We start from the raw sequence: 14,276 nt of genomic DNA, 5'->3' as shown, positions 1-14,276 counted from the left end.
TCCAGACTGTAGCGCCTAGAACCGCACGGCCACTCCGGCCGGCGAATAATGAAAAAGAAAGTTATACTGATGATGGCAGCTGCGTCGTACTACTGATTCAGATATGAATTTAAGACCAAAGGAGTCTCAAAATGCCTTCCTGAGTGTATTATTCAGGGAATCACTGCAGCATTTACTTTGTAAAACAACTGTTGTGGGCACGTGACAGAAATTAATAACAAGAATCAATCGTAAACAGTAGTCTGCTAATGTATTGGGACATCTAACATGGTGTTAGTTTTATGCTCAAAAGAGAAAACTACACGTACTATGATATGTAGTCTGACGAAAAGTGGGAAGTTCATATATATGCATACATATGATAAGTTACACGACCAATCCTGGTAAAACGTTTGGATAATCATTATTGTCATAAGAGTGATTATCAATTTTGAGGGTATCGGTATCACTAACCTAACATATTTTGCATATTTTGCTTCAGTAAAGTTCTATGAGATAAAATTCTCCAGTTAAATTTGTAGTTCACGCTCGTGCACCTTCTTGGCGCTTGTTTAACAGTTAGGAATGTTAACAACAAACATTTCACCACATTTATTCTTATGAAATTTACTGTCAACAATCTATTGCAGTTTGAGAGTAGCAGAGATATTAACCAACGCAATATCAGAAGGAAAAAAGTGATCTCCACTTTCCTTTTTCACAGAAAGTAATGCAATACTCAGTTGCAAAATTAATTTTTAAAATTCTTATCACCGCGAGACCTTTCACTTACTTTACGTTCACAGCAGTAAGTATTTTGTTTAATGAGGCTTTTGATGAGCCTTTTCTGTAGTGATAATTGTCATTAGTATTTTTTACCATGAGATCGTGTTTAAACAACATTTCAAGTAACGTTCGGGTCCACTTAAAATGATCTTTTGATCGAAACTACTCTCGGCAATAATGTTGGTTGACTTGCGGAAGGGGACCAAACAGCGAAGTCATTGGTCCCATCGGATTAGAGAAGGATGGGGAATGAAGTCGGCCGTGCCCTTTGAAAGGAACCATCCCGGCATTTGCCTGAAGGGATTTGTGGAAATCACGAAAAACATAAATCAGAATGGCCGGACGTGGGCTCGAACTGTTGTCCTTCAGAATGCGAGTCCACTGTGCTAACCACTGTGCCACCTCGCTCGATCGGCAATAAGAAATTTATCCTTGCACATCCTGTTTGGTGACTAAAGTGCGCGTCATTTACGACGGCGGCCGAGTTTAGGTTCGTTCTGCGCATCTGACGTCACAAAACACAGTCAGCCAATGAACAGAGAACGACGTTGCCAGAGCTCGACTGCAGTGCAGAGCACAGACGAGTGTCTTCAGTTTTAGAAACGTTCAGGCATAAATAAAGTAATTGAACAAAAGCAATATCTTGAAAGCAGACTTTCTTTTATAGAAAGTTTGAAAAAAGCATTCTTTATACCAATTGCTTCATAATCTATTAATTAATTGAACCAAACAAGCAATAAGCCCTCTAATTCAGGCGATAGCAAGGAAAGGTGTTTGTATCATTCTCACTAACTGCTTTTTCGCAATAAAGAACAGCGGTAATTGTTTATTTCCTATTGTACTTCGACGAAACGTGAGTACTTCATAGTCATACCAACAGTGTTTGTCGATATTTTGCGTGACATTTGAAAGTCCTCCAGGAGATCTATTCAATGACAAGCTGCGTTAGCGTAATGGTTAAGCTGTGTTATCGTAATGGTTAAAGTTTATGGCTGCTAAGCAAAATGTTCTGAGATCAAACCTTGTTCGGTGCTTAATATTTTCTTTATTTAATAACAATATCGAAGTGTCTTACTTTACGAATTTTATTCGTTTGAATGTAATTTTTTGAAATTTCTAGTGGCAACTAAAGTCGACCATACGGAAAGTATACGCTGTGGACTTTTACCTCTGCAAACTCTTCAAAATTTCGTACAATGGTTTACTACATCTCATGCTGCACAATAGCTGCGTTGAACATCGAAACAAAATTAAGTCATTTATGGGGGGAAGGTATTAGTCAAGAAGATGTGTAAAAATCAAATTTTTGGGCCAAATAGTTTTTGTGAAATCGAATGATAAAGTGTGTCAAAGCAGTCGAAGCACAATGTGTCTGCACAGGCGAGCAGTGCAGTGATGACAAAATCGCGCACGGCGCGGAATGCAGGGAGCACGTCCTTGTAGCAGCGAAAGGGTTAATGCGGCCGTGGTAAGCCACCACTTCATAAACTGCGCGCTCCACCCTTAACGTAAGTTTGCGAACTATACTATGGCGCCGCTTCTCTTGGCGCGTACAACTGGCAACGCAGCAATGTCCCGCGTCTGGGCGGGCATGCGCGAGCCGCCAAGATAAAAGAATTGAACTATATTAGTTCTGCAAAAGTCACAAACCAGATGTAAATTTTTGGAGTTTTCAGTACACAAGTTGAATAAATGAAGAATTCATCTCTAGGGTACTCTAGACTTGGCAGTAACCAGGTGACGCGCAAATAGCTTTATGACCCTGCTGCTTGCTAAACCTTTGAGAAGGGTTCTCTGGGACAATCTTCTCCGACTGCTTGGTTCTCCCTTTTTCCGCCTCTGGCTCAGGTCTTTCAGAGGCGGACCCAGTAACGTCTCGCTTCTACAAGTCACCTCGCTGCTCTGTCGAAGTTTTCAGGACTCTCGGGAACTCTAGTTTTTCTATTCCCATCCAGCAACGAGCCGACCGTCAGTAAAAAGGTCTGCAGCAAAGTTCCTCTCTGACCTTTACTACAGCGAGCCGGTGTCTCTCTTGCGAAACTTTATTCCATTACAACACAAAGGCAGCTCTTATGATCATGCTTTTATATTTACATTTTTAATAGAGGGCTTCTACACATGATACACTGATTACCCTGCCATTACCGGTAACATTGCACTCTCATTATCGAAAATCGAAGACATCGCACGTTTCTGTTCTACACTTTTTTAGCTCCTAAGTTATTAGCTATTTAATGAAATATTACTTTAAAGCTACAAAAACGAATATTCGTAAATCTATATTTATTTTATAATCACAAACTGCCTACAACGAAGTCTTCCCTCATATGTGATCACGAATGTTCAAACGTATGTGATTTCCTAAGGGACTACACTGCTCCGGTCATCGGTCCCTGGACTATACACTGCTTGAACTAACTTACGCTAAGAACAACACACACACACCCATGCCCGAGGGAGGACTCGAACCTCCGGCGGGAGGGGCCGCGCAATCCGTGACATGGTACCTCTAACCGCGCGGACACTACGCGCGGCAGTGATCACACTAACAACTGGAGGATAAAGAATGTCACGTGCCGTCCAGTAGCTTACAATTATTCTCGTGTGGTCTGCCGAATATGTGCCATCTGGTGATAAGGTAACGTACTACAAAGATAGGTACTGTCAATTAAGCGTTGCCAATGGACCAATGGAAGACTGAGATCAACGTAGCCAGTTAAAATGCAATACGGATCGTAGTGCACGTACACTTGTTACTGGGAAGTCCTGTCTACTGTTAAGAGTGAGGTTTTTTTTGTGGTAAGAGTTACCGCGTTTCATTCACAATCTGCAACTATTTTTCCGTAAGAGATGAGGGTATACAGTGTTTATCACAAAGAATCATCCTATTTTTTAAAAAAAAATTGTAACTATTATATCATTTGAGATATGTGAGTGTCAACATGAAACGTTCCCTTGGAAAAATTATGAATGACTGTGCTGGTAAACCTCTTACGTTATTTGATTTTCAAACAGCTGAGCAAAACTGATCATACTCAGACATTTGTCTCTTTACTTATTCTGATCATCACTAAATTAACACAAAATATTTTTTTTATCGCAACGCAATCTGACATTCAATAATCCCTACAAAAGAATGGACTCACCAACAATAACCTATACCATTCATGAATCACTTACCTCATAAAAATCTTCGTTACTCAAATTATTGCAATACAGCGAGCGCCAATACTGCCAGCTGATTCTAACTACTGAAGGCAATGATAGGCATAGTTAGCGAATGAAAGAGTTTGATAGAGAACCAATACTGTATTTACCTTAATAGTGTTCAAAAGTCATAATATATATATATATATATATATATATATATATATATATATATATATATATATCAGCTCATGACATCCAGTCTTACAAATTTACTCTCTCTGATAGACACACGTCCAGATCATCCCCTCTCAAAACTCTGCCATCTCTCTCCCTACATCCACCACTGCTGGCGGCTCACCTCCAACTGAGCAACGCTACGCGCTGTTAACATCCAGCTGCCCAACACTACAATAGCAAACAACAATGCAAACCAGCCACAGACTGCACACAGCACAGCCAGTGATTTTCATACAGAGCACTACGTGGCGTTACCAACATAAAAACCTAAACAGCCTACTTACACATATACTGTTGAAAAGAGCAAACTGTCGAGTTTTACATGGTTCCCGCTAGGGAGCAGCAGTATGCGCCCACTTCAGTTCCAGTAAAAATGGTGTCGGCACAACAGACACCGTCTGACTTTCAGCGTTTAGCGCAGTGCGGGTCAGTAAGAACTGTTCAGCGTGACTTTCGTACTAGGTATGATGTGAATCCTCCTACAACACAGAGCATTAGATGATGGCACGAAAAATTCCGAGAAACAGGTTGTTTGTGTAAAGGCAAATCGCCGGGCCGTCCCCGAGTGTCTGACACAGATGTCGAACGCATCTACCATAGTTTCACAAGGAGAACTCAGAAGTCCAATCGCCGTGCTGCTCGACATACCAATATGCCCCCGATGTCCGTCTGGTGTGTTTTGCGTCGATGCTTACACATGAAACCATACAGAATTCAGCTACTGCAAGCTTTTCGTGAAAGTGACAAACAACAAGTTCTGTAATTTTGTTCTTGGCAAGATGGAGGATGTCAGTTTTCTTCCACGCTTGGTGTGTAATGCCGAGGAAACTTTCCATTTAATGGAAAGGTGAACCGTCATAATGTAAGAATATGGGGTACGGGATAATCACATGAAGTTGTACAACATGAGAGGTACTCTCCAAAATTTAACGTGTTGTGTGTAGTTTCACGCGAAAAGGTGTATGATCCATTTTCTTTGCCGAGAACACTGTTAATGGAAGCACATATCTCGATGTGCTTGAGAACTTTCTTTTCCTACACTTGGAAACTGATTCGAACAACTTCATTTACCAACATGATAGGTCATCGCCAAACTGGCATCTGGAAGTGCGGGAATTTTTAAATCAAAGGATTACTGAACGATGGATCGGTCGCACTGGACCAAATAATTCAGCCTTACATTACTGGTCTGCAAGGTCACCGGACCTGACTGTGTGATCATTTGGCTCAAATGGCTCTGAGCACCATGTGACTTAACATCTGAGGTCATCAGTCCCCTAGAACTTAGAACTACTTAAACCTGATTAACCTAAGGACATCACACACATCCATGCCCGAGGCAGGATTCGAACCTGCGAGCGTAGCGGTCCCGTGGTTCCAGACTGAAGCGCCTAGAACCACTCGGCCACACCGGACGGCTGTGATTATTTCTTGTGGGGGTTTATAAAAGACTCTGTTTATGAGCCTCGGTCACCAAGAACAAAGAATGAACTGAAACTTGGCATAACAGCAGCTATGGAAGCTGTAACTCAAGATATGCTCGCTGCAGTGTGGGAACAATCTGTATACCGCAGTGACATACGCCGTGCATCTCAAGGAGGGGGAGGTGGCATCTTGAACACTTATGAAAAGGTATGGAAAAAACCTTTCTGAGTTTCCCGTTCATCATAAAGCAAAATTCTTTGTATATGTTTATTAGTTTCAGAAATATAGACGTGCCGATACACACTGTATTATCAACATACGACAGAAATTATAACTTAAATTTTTTATTTTATAAGCTTGGTAAGAATTTAAGGAGTGACACTTATCGTCTTTTGTTGTCACTAAAACGGTAATGATTACGCTACTGAGATAAGGACGATCTGAGAAAACTACACGAGTGCCATGTGGCCGCGAAGGAGGGACACTTGAAAGGGACAGAAGGGAATCAGCGACGTCTGAATTATGTGGCGACATTTTAATTATGCGACATCGGCGGTGTGAAGGTTATGTGCTTGCAAAAAAGAAAAATGTACGCGGTAAAAAGTTGTTTTCGAGATTGCTATGATGTGTCTTGTAATTTCTGCTAGACTGCAATATTTCATAGGTCACTGAAAGGAGTTATTTTTAATTTTTTAGATTGCACACAACTATTTTGATAAATTTCGTTTATAGAGAAATTAGTATGGGATTTTGAGTTTTCTGTGACAATGAATATAAGTAATTTCCAGTCTATGCCCCGCAGTGCACTTACGAGGGGCAATCTATGACTTTCTTCCCCGACAGCACCGTAGCTTGTCATTTTTAACGCACCAGTAAGTGAAGACAAACCAACTTTAAAAAATTTGACTGGAATTTAATGTTTTGGCAGTGATGGTACAGTATTCTTATGGCATTATAATAAAAAGTATGCTAGCACGACGCTTTCTACAAAAACAGATATTAGTATGCTTTTCTACATATTTCTTGAAGTGGTTGCAATCACATTTAAACTTTAACATATTTTGTGACATTTATGGGGAGCAAACTGTTTCTGTTCTGCACCATCTCTTACATATTACGGGAAAGGCAGACTATTCTCGTGAAACAATAATCAGAAAAGATCTTAGCTTAACTGATCATTTCAGGTTGACATTTATGATCTCTACCAGGAAACTCACTTTATCTCGGGTGTAGGCAACCGCATTATTGATTCCAGTATAGTTTATTTAAAATAGTACTTAACTGAAATAAGAAATCTGACTCACTGTAAAGTTACTACTGACATAGTAGCATTACAGTGATTTTGGAGAGCACAGTTGTAAATTAAAAGATTAACTGAAGCTAGAGGGCCACCATCGATACTACACACATCAAAAAAGTTTTGCATCACCTCGGTTCAGAGAGTTCCGGAAAGTGTACAGAAAATTGGAATATAGATCAACATAAACATCATTTTATTGCTCATGAAAGCCAGACATTGCATGTTGTATCACCATACAGCGAGACCTCCAGACGTGGTGATCCAGATTGATGTACACACCGGTACCTTTAATACCCAGTAGCACGTCCTCTTGCATTGAAATATGCCAGTATTCGTCATGGCATACTATCCACAAGTTCATCAAGCACTTTTGGTCAAGATTGTCCCACTCCTCAAAGGCGATTCGACGTAGATCCCTCAGAGTGGTTGGTGGGCCACGTCGTCCATAAACAGCCTTTTTCAATCCATGCCAGGCATGTTCGATACGGTTCATGTCGGAAGAACATGCTGGCCACTAGCTGAGCGATGTCATTATCCTGAAGGAAGTCATTCACAAGATGTGCACGTTGGGGGCGCAAATTGTCGTCCATGTAGACGAATGCCTCGCCAATATGCTGTCGATATGGTTGCACTATCGGTCAGAGGATGGCATTCACGTAAGGTACAGCCGTTACGGTGGGTTCCATGACCACCAGCGGCTTACGTAGGCCCCACATAATGCCACCCCAAAACAACAGGGAACTTCCACCTTGCTGCACTCGCTGGACAGTGTGTCTAAGGCTTTTATCCTGACCGAGGTGCCTCAAAACACGTCTCCGACGAGTGTCTGGTTGAGGGCATATGCGACACTCATTGGTGAAGAGAACGTGATGCCAATCCTGAGCAGTCTATTCGGCATGTTGTTGAGCCCATCTCTACCGCGCCTCATGGTGTCGTGGTTGCAGAGATGGATCTCGCCATGGACGTCGGTAGAGAAGTTCCACATCATGCTGCGTATTGCGCACAATTTGTTTCGTAACACGACGTCCTGTGGCTGCACGAAAGAGTTATTCAACATGATGGCGTTGCTGTCAGGGTTCCTCCGAGCCATAATCCGCAGGTAGCGGTCATCAACTGCAGTAGTAGCCCTTGGGCGGCCTGAGCGAGGCGTGTCATTGACAGTTCGTGTCTCTCTGTATCTCCTCCATATCCGAACAATATCGGTTTGATTCACGCCGAGATGCCTGGACACTTGCTTTGTTGAGAGCCTTTCCTGGCACAAAGTAACAATGCGGACGCGATCGAACGCGGTATTGATCGTCTACGCATGGTTGAACTACAGACAACATGTGCCGTGTACCTCCTCCCTGGTAGAAGGGACTGGAAGTGAACAGCTGTCGGATCCCTTCGTCTAACAGGCGCTGCCCCTGCATGGTTGTTTACATGTTTGGGCGGGTTTAGTGACATCTCTGAACAGTCAAAGGGACTGTGCCTGTGATACAATACGCACAGTCAAAGTCTATGTTCAGGAGTTGTGGGAATAGGAGTGATGGAAAACTTTTTTTGATGTGTGTAGAAATAATTTAGCGTTCCCACTTGTTCAATTTCAGTGTTGTAGATTTAGAGAGTAAGATGTCTTGATCGACATCAAGTTAACTGAAAACGTCAACATTATAGGCAGCAGTGTTTCGAAGAATTTAAAGGGTTGGAGGAAGGAAGTGCTAACCCTGAGTTGAGTTCGGACAACACTGATCACTTCACTTGTTTCATTTTCAAATTCATTACATGCTAGCTACATGAAGTTCCATATGCATCACTAGAATGCGATTTCTGCTTTATGAATTGTGACTGACTTGCTGTATTTATGTCAATATTTTTTTAATTTAAGCGCACGTATAACCCGAAAAAACTCGAAAAACGCTCTTGTAGGTTAGCACTTTCCTTTCATTGAGTCCTTTAATTAGAAGAAATAGTTCGCTCTTTTGAAAGACCTCCCTAGAACGATAGGTCATTTAAACGCCACTGCCCTTTCGATCCCTACCGAAATTAACTTCTCTACAATCTTCCAGGTTACTCAACAACTTTCTTGTTTTCCCATCGATTAAATGGTCTCTAGGCTCCGTGGAATCCAGTCCATCGCCTCAGAGCTCTTAAGAAAAGTCCTGTGAGTCACTCTGGAACTGCTGAGGTGGACTGTATAAGGAATGTCACTCTCCTAACCTAGGGCGGAGCAGTTATTGAACTGTCTGTTCTGCAATATAAATTTAAATGTTTCTTAAATTCCGGACAATCTGCGAACATCGATTATCTTTTTAAGTTATTTCATTCCTTGTCGCATTAAATAGTTTGATGATGACTGCTACGCTTCAACTCAAAATGAGACAGATATATCACTATATTTTATCGACATAGTCGCCATGTCCCTGTAAACAAGAGTCTGACGCCATAACCATCGTTCAATTATTCGACGATATAAATCCGCTCCTTCCTCACGTAATCATTCCATAACCGCTGGGTCAACGTCTTCAATGTACGAAAATTTATGTCCTACCAGATGTTCTTTCTGACTGGCGAAAAGATGGATATCGCTTAGTGGAAGATCTGGACTTTCAAATGAGCATCTCCCACGTCCGTGCAGCTTACGTCAAATTTTTGGCGCCATTCACTACGACTGCAAGCGACATTGCATTTGGTCCATGTTCCGGCAGAATTTCAAGGTGAATCTCTGCACACTTCTTAAGTGTTGCCCCAAGTATCGTGATCTGCCACGTACTTCAACGTGGGAGCACTTTTTCGAACAACGTAGATAATCATAGGCACTTCCGGAATGTCTACGAAAACCTGGCTGTGACCAAAACCACAGTGAATGGTTGGGACAGGTGTGCTACATCGTGCGGACACTCTCATTCGAGGTGATCGACTAATTACAATCAACTCGCTGCTCAACTGGGTGTCTTTGTTGGTAGTGCTGACACACCCAAGAACAGCTCACAAAACTTCAACCAACCCATTTGCCATTTAAGTAGCGCATAGTGATGCACTTATCCGCACTGCAGCGGAACTGTCTACGGAGGAAACCTGGAACTTATACTATCTTCTGATATAGCGCCAGTGTTGTTGGGCAATGGTCTCATCGTGTCCTTACCTAGTTATCACAGAAGCTTGTAGCTGTGTAGATCTTCATGTACGAGGTCGTTCAATATGGAATGCAATACTTTTTTCTGAAAGAAGGTTGGTTTTAATGAGGATTCCAATACACCACATTATTCCCCACTCTTTGGGCTACAAACACTATTTGAAACGTAATTTCTGCTCAATGTGACGGCATTACGCCACCGATCTGTATAGATCTTGTATGCCCGCATGGAACCACTCTACTGATCGACGTCGGAGCCAACGTCTTGTTGCATTAATAACCTCCCCATCATCCAAGTACTGTTTCTCGCAAGCCCGCATCTCGTGGTCGTGCGGTAGCGTTCTCGCTTCCCACGCCCGGGTTCCCGGGTTCGATTCCCGGCGGGGTCAGGGATTTTCTCTGCCTCGTGATGGCTGGGTGTTGTGTGATGTCCTTAGGTTAGTTAGGTTTAAGTAGTTCTAAGTTCTAGGGGACTGATGACCATAGATGTTAAGTCCCATAGTGCTCAGAGTCATTTTTTTTTCCCGCAAAATACATCCATCATTGGGCCAGACAGACGGAAGTCGGAAGGTACGAGATGCGGTCAGTAGTGTGGATGAGGAAGGACAGTCCAATGAAGTTTTGCGAGCTCTTCTCTGGTGTTTCAGCACTACCAACAGAAACGCCCAGTTGACTAGCGAGGCGTTTGATTGTGATCTGTCGGTCACCTCGAACGAGAATGTCTGCAGCCGCGCGGGATTAGCCGAGCGGTCTATGGCGCTGCAGTCATTGACTGTGCGGCTGGTCTCGGCGGAGGTTCGAGTCCTCCCTCGGGCATGGGTGTGTGTGTTTGTACTTAGGATAATCTAGGTTAAGTTGTGTGTACGCTTAGGGACTGATATTTGAACATGTTTCTTGAGAATGTCTGCACGTTCCAACACTTCAGAAATCACAGCTGTGTTTGGTCGGCCAGCACACGGGAGATCGGAGAGGTTTGCGCGACGTGGTTGCGATGGTGACAGACACCTCGCCCAACTAATCACCGTGCTTTTGTTCACTGCCAGGTTTTCGTTGACATTCTGGAAGTGCCTATGAATATCGGCATTGCTCTGGTTTTCCACCAAAGAAACTCAATGACAGTTCGCTGTTTGGAACAAAATGGTTCAAATGGCTCTGAGCACTATGGGACTTAACAGCTGTGGTCATCAGTCCCCTAGAACTCAGAACTACTTAAAACTAACTAACCTAAGGACATCACACACATTCATGCCCGAGGCAGGATACAAACCTGCGACCGTAGCAGCCGCGCGGTTCCGGACTGCGCGCCTAGAACCGCGAGACCACCGCAGCCGGCTGTTTGGAACCCACCGCCGTTACCGATGTCATTTTGAAGGATCCATACAGCGTCTCCACCTACCGAAATTGAACGAAACTATATAGCTTGAAGCAGGAATATTCCACCATGTCTCACAACAAATTCCGCATTTTTTCAAACGTGCTTGGCGGAAAGAAGAAACTTGTAGCATTACTTATTGAACGCTCCTCGTGCACCAAACTACTATGAGGTGTATGGTGGAAGATGCTCCCCAGTTTGCCCTATGTTAGGGTTTCTTACCATTCCACCTGCGTATGAAGCGTGGTAAATGACTGTTTGAAGGCCTCTGCGTGTGAGCACCATCTTTAGAAGAAATAAGGTAAGCAAGCCTCTCTTCCAACGATCAGCGAACTACCGAGCGCATACTGTAGGGTTTTACCTTCCCAGTTTAGTAAACATAGCCAACCTGTAATGCGTATGTGCCTTTCCTTCACGTGTTGAAGCCAAGTATTATGCATATTTATGCGATCGCCGGCCGCGGTGGTGTAGCGGTTCTAGGCGCTCAGTCCGGAGCCGCGCGACTGCTACGGTCGCAGGTTCGAATCCTGCCTCGGGCATGGATGTGTGTGATGTCCTTAGGTTAGTTAGGTTTAAGTAGTTCTATGTTCTAGGGGACTGATGACCAAAGATGTTAAGTCCCATAGTGCTCAGAGCCATTTGAACAATTTTTTTTATGCGATCGGGAATGCTCAGTAGCAGCAAGGCTACATGTACATTTAACAATTAAGCGTCAAGAAGGAGCATTAGAGACGAAATCATAGGAGGCAACGTTGTACAACCTTAGTAGGGACAAGATCCGACTATTTGGGAGTAGGATCTTACGATCTGAGACAGTGTTCCGAGACAAACTTCCAAGAAAGGTGGGGGGGGGGGGGGGGATCTCTCTTGTCCTTCGGGAAGACAGGACGAGTCAGTCGCGAGGAGCCACTCAAAACGCACGGTCGAGTAACCGGAGCGGCTCTAAAAGTACGGTCGCGAGTACACATGTCAGCTGTTAAACAAGCTAGAAAGGGAAGTTAGTTGTAAGAACGCCACGTGTCGTGGGCAGTGTCTATCATTATGTAAGGTCAGAAAACGGTGTTAATGTGAGTAAAGGGTTGAATATAACGGCGTAATCCAGAGCCGCCATATTGCAAATGCTGATTCTGTGACGAGTGCGACAAAGCAATTTCTGTATTAAAACAAGTATAGTAAAAACGTTGTTGACAATTAACAACTGGCATCCCTAAACACTCAAATTCAGCAGGATCACCACCTACATGGAACCTCGCGACTGAGCGCTACTACTGTGCTACGAGGGACTTACCGAAGCAGCAAGACACCAGGTTTATGATACCGCCCAGAGAAGTACTTCCTACTCGCTACATTGCCACTGAGGGTGCTGTAAACCCACTCGTAAATCACGTACAAATGTATCGCGGCAGAAAAGTTCCACTCTGTTTACAAATCCAGGCTTTCCTACACTGCCGCCTAGTGAAAATCCAGCATGCTATTACGATCAGGCTTGCCAACCTAGAAGGCTGCTGTCGCTTTTTACCAATGATGTATCATATTTGTCTTTTGGCTCATTTTGTCATAAATATTTTTTTGGGGAGGTGGCACACTACCATGCATAAATTGCGATCCAGTGTAATGTACGTGCCACAATCTGGTTAATGGTTCAGCGAGTCTAGAAATTTATAACCACGAGAACTTCGTCGCAGCTTGCAGCACACGAGGTTTAAATGCTACGAAAGAAACGAGGAAAGCGCGTGTATTTTTTTCCGTCTGACTCCGAGATTCGTCGGAAAGGACCGGACAAGAAAAAGCGCGCACACGCATCGTTTTCGCGGCCGGCTGCGGTGTTAAAATGCAAATTCTGGGGGCAGTGCGGAGTTTCGCAGCTTTCTGCGGCCGAGAGCTGGCTGGGGCCCCTCGCCCACAACCTTGTATCCCCCAGAGCTCGCGCCCCGCCTCACCGCAGGCGCAATAAAACAGCGCCGAGCGAACCGCACCTGCGCCTGTGATGGTTGCGTAGCCGTGTTCCGGCGGTGGCTTTTAGGGCGCCGTGCGCAAAGCGGGCTGGGATGCTCACTCTGAACGCGCTTCAGCGTGGGGTATCCTTCCCTCCTGTCTTCGCGCTGGCGGTCAAAGTCTGCGTACCGGAGACTTGTTTCGTGGAACGAGAGCCGAGGTGAGACGGAGAGATACGACATCTCTTAGGAGGTAGGAGTTCTTTTTCCTTTTGGTTTCCTCTCCACGAACTCGTCTCCTGCACTAACCTCTTAATTTCAGAGTAACACACGTTATCACTTCAATTATTTGTAATTAAAGTTCCAGTATCACTGCTTCAAACATTTACGACAGCTGTTTCGGAATATTTCCATTTTCAATCACCTATGTTCACAAAGTTTATGAATTACAATGTGCCATAGTTCTATAGGAATTGCAGACATAGACATAACGGACACTTTAGACATAATTTTAGACATAACAGGGACTTACAAGTTGGGGGTTGGGGCTGGGTTGTTTTGGGAAGGAGACCACACAGTGAGGTCATCGGTCTCATAGGATTAAGGAAGGATGGGGAAGGTAGTCGGTCGTGCCCTTTCAAAAGAACCATCCCGGCATTTGCCTGGAGCGATTTAGGGAAATAACGGAAAACCTAAATCAGGATGGCCATACGCGGGATTGAACCGTCGTCCTCCCGAATGCGAGTCCAGTGTGCTAGCCACTGCGCCACCTCGCTCGGTGGACTTGCAAGTACTGAGAATAGAAAATAGTGCATTGAGAATGGCTAGCTACTAGCCGAAATCTGGATTTGCGTAATAGAATCTAAAAAAGGACGACTCATTGCTGCGCTCTATAATTTATGTCAGATAACAGTCGCTGAGTGCACTCACTTTCCGAATGGACGGTAACCTGATCATATTTTTTTTTTAAGCGAAGAA

Source organism: Schistocerca serialis, chromosome 2 (genome assembly GCF_023864345.2).
Source record: "Schistocerca serialis cubense isolate TAMUIC-IGC-003099 chromosome 2, iqSchSeri2.2, whole genome shotgun sequence".
NCBI lineage: Eukaryota > Metazoa > Arthropoda > Insecta > Orthoptera > Acrididae > Schistocerca > Schistocerca serialis.
This window is presented reverse-complemented; position numbering follows the sequence as displayed.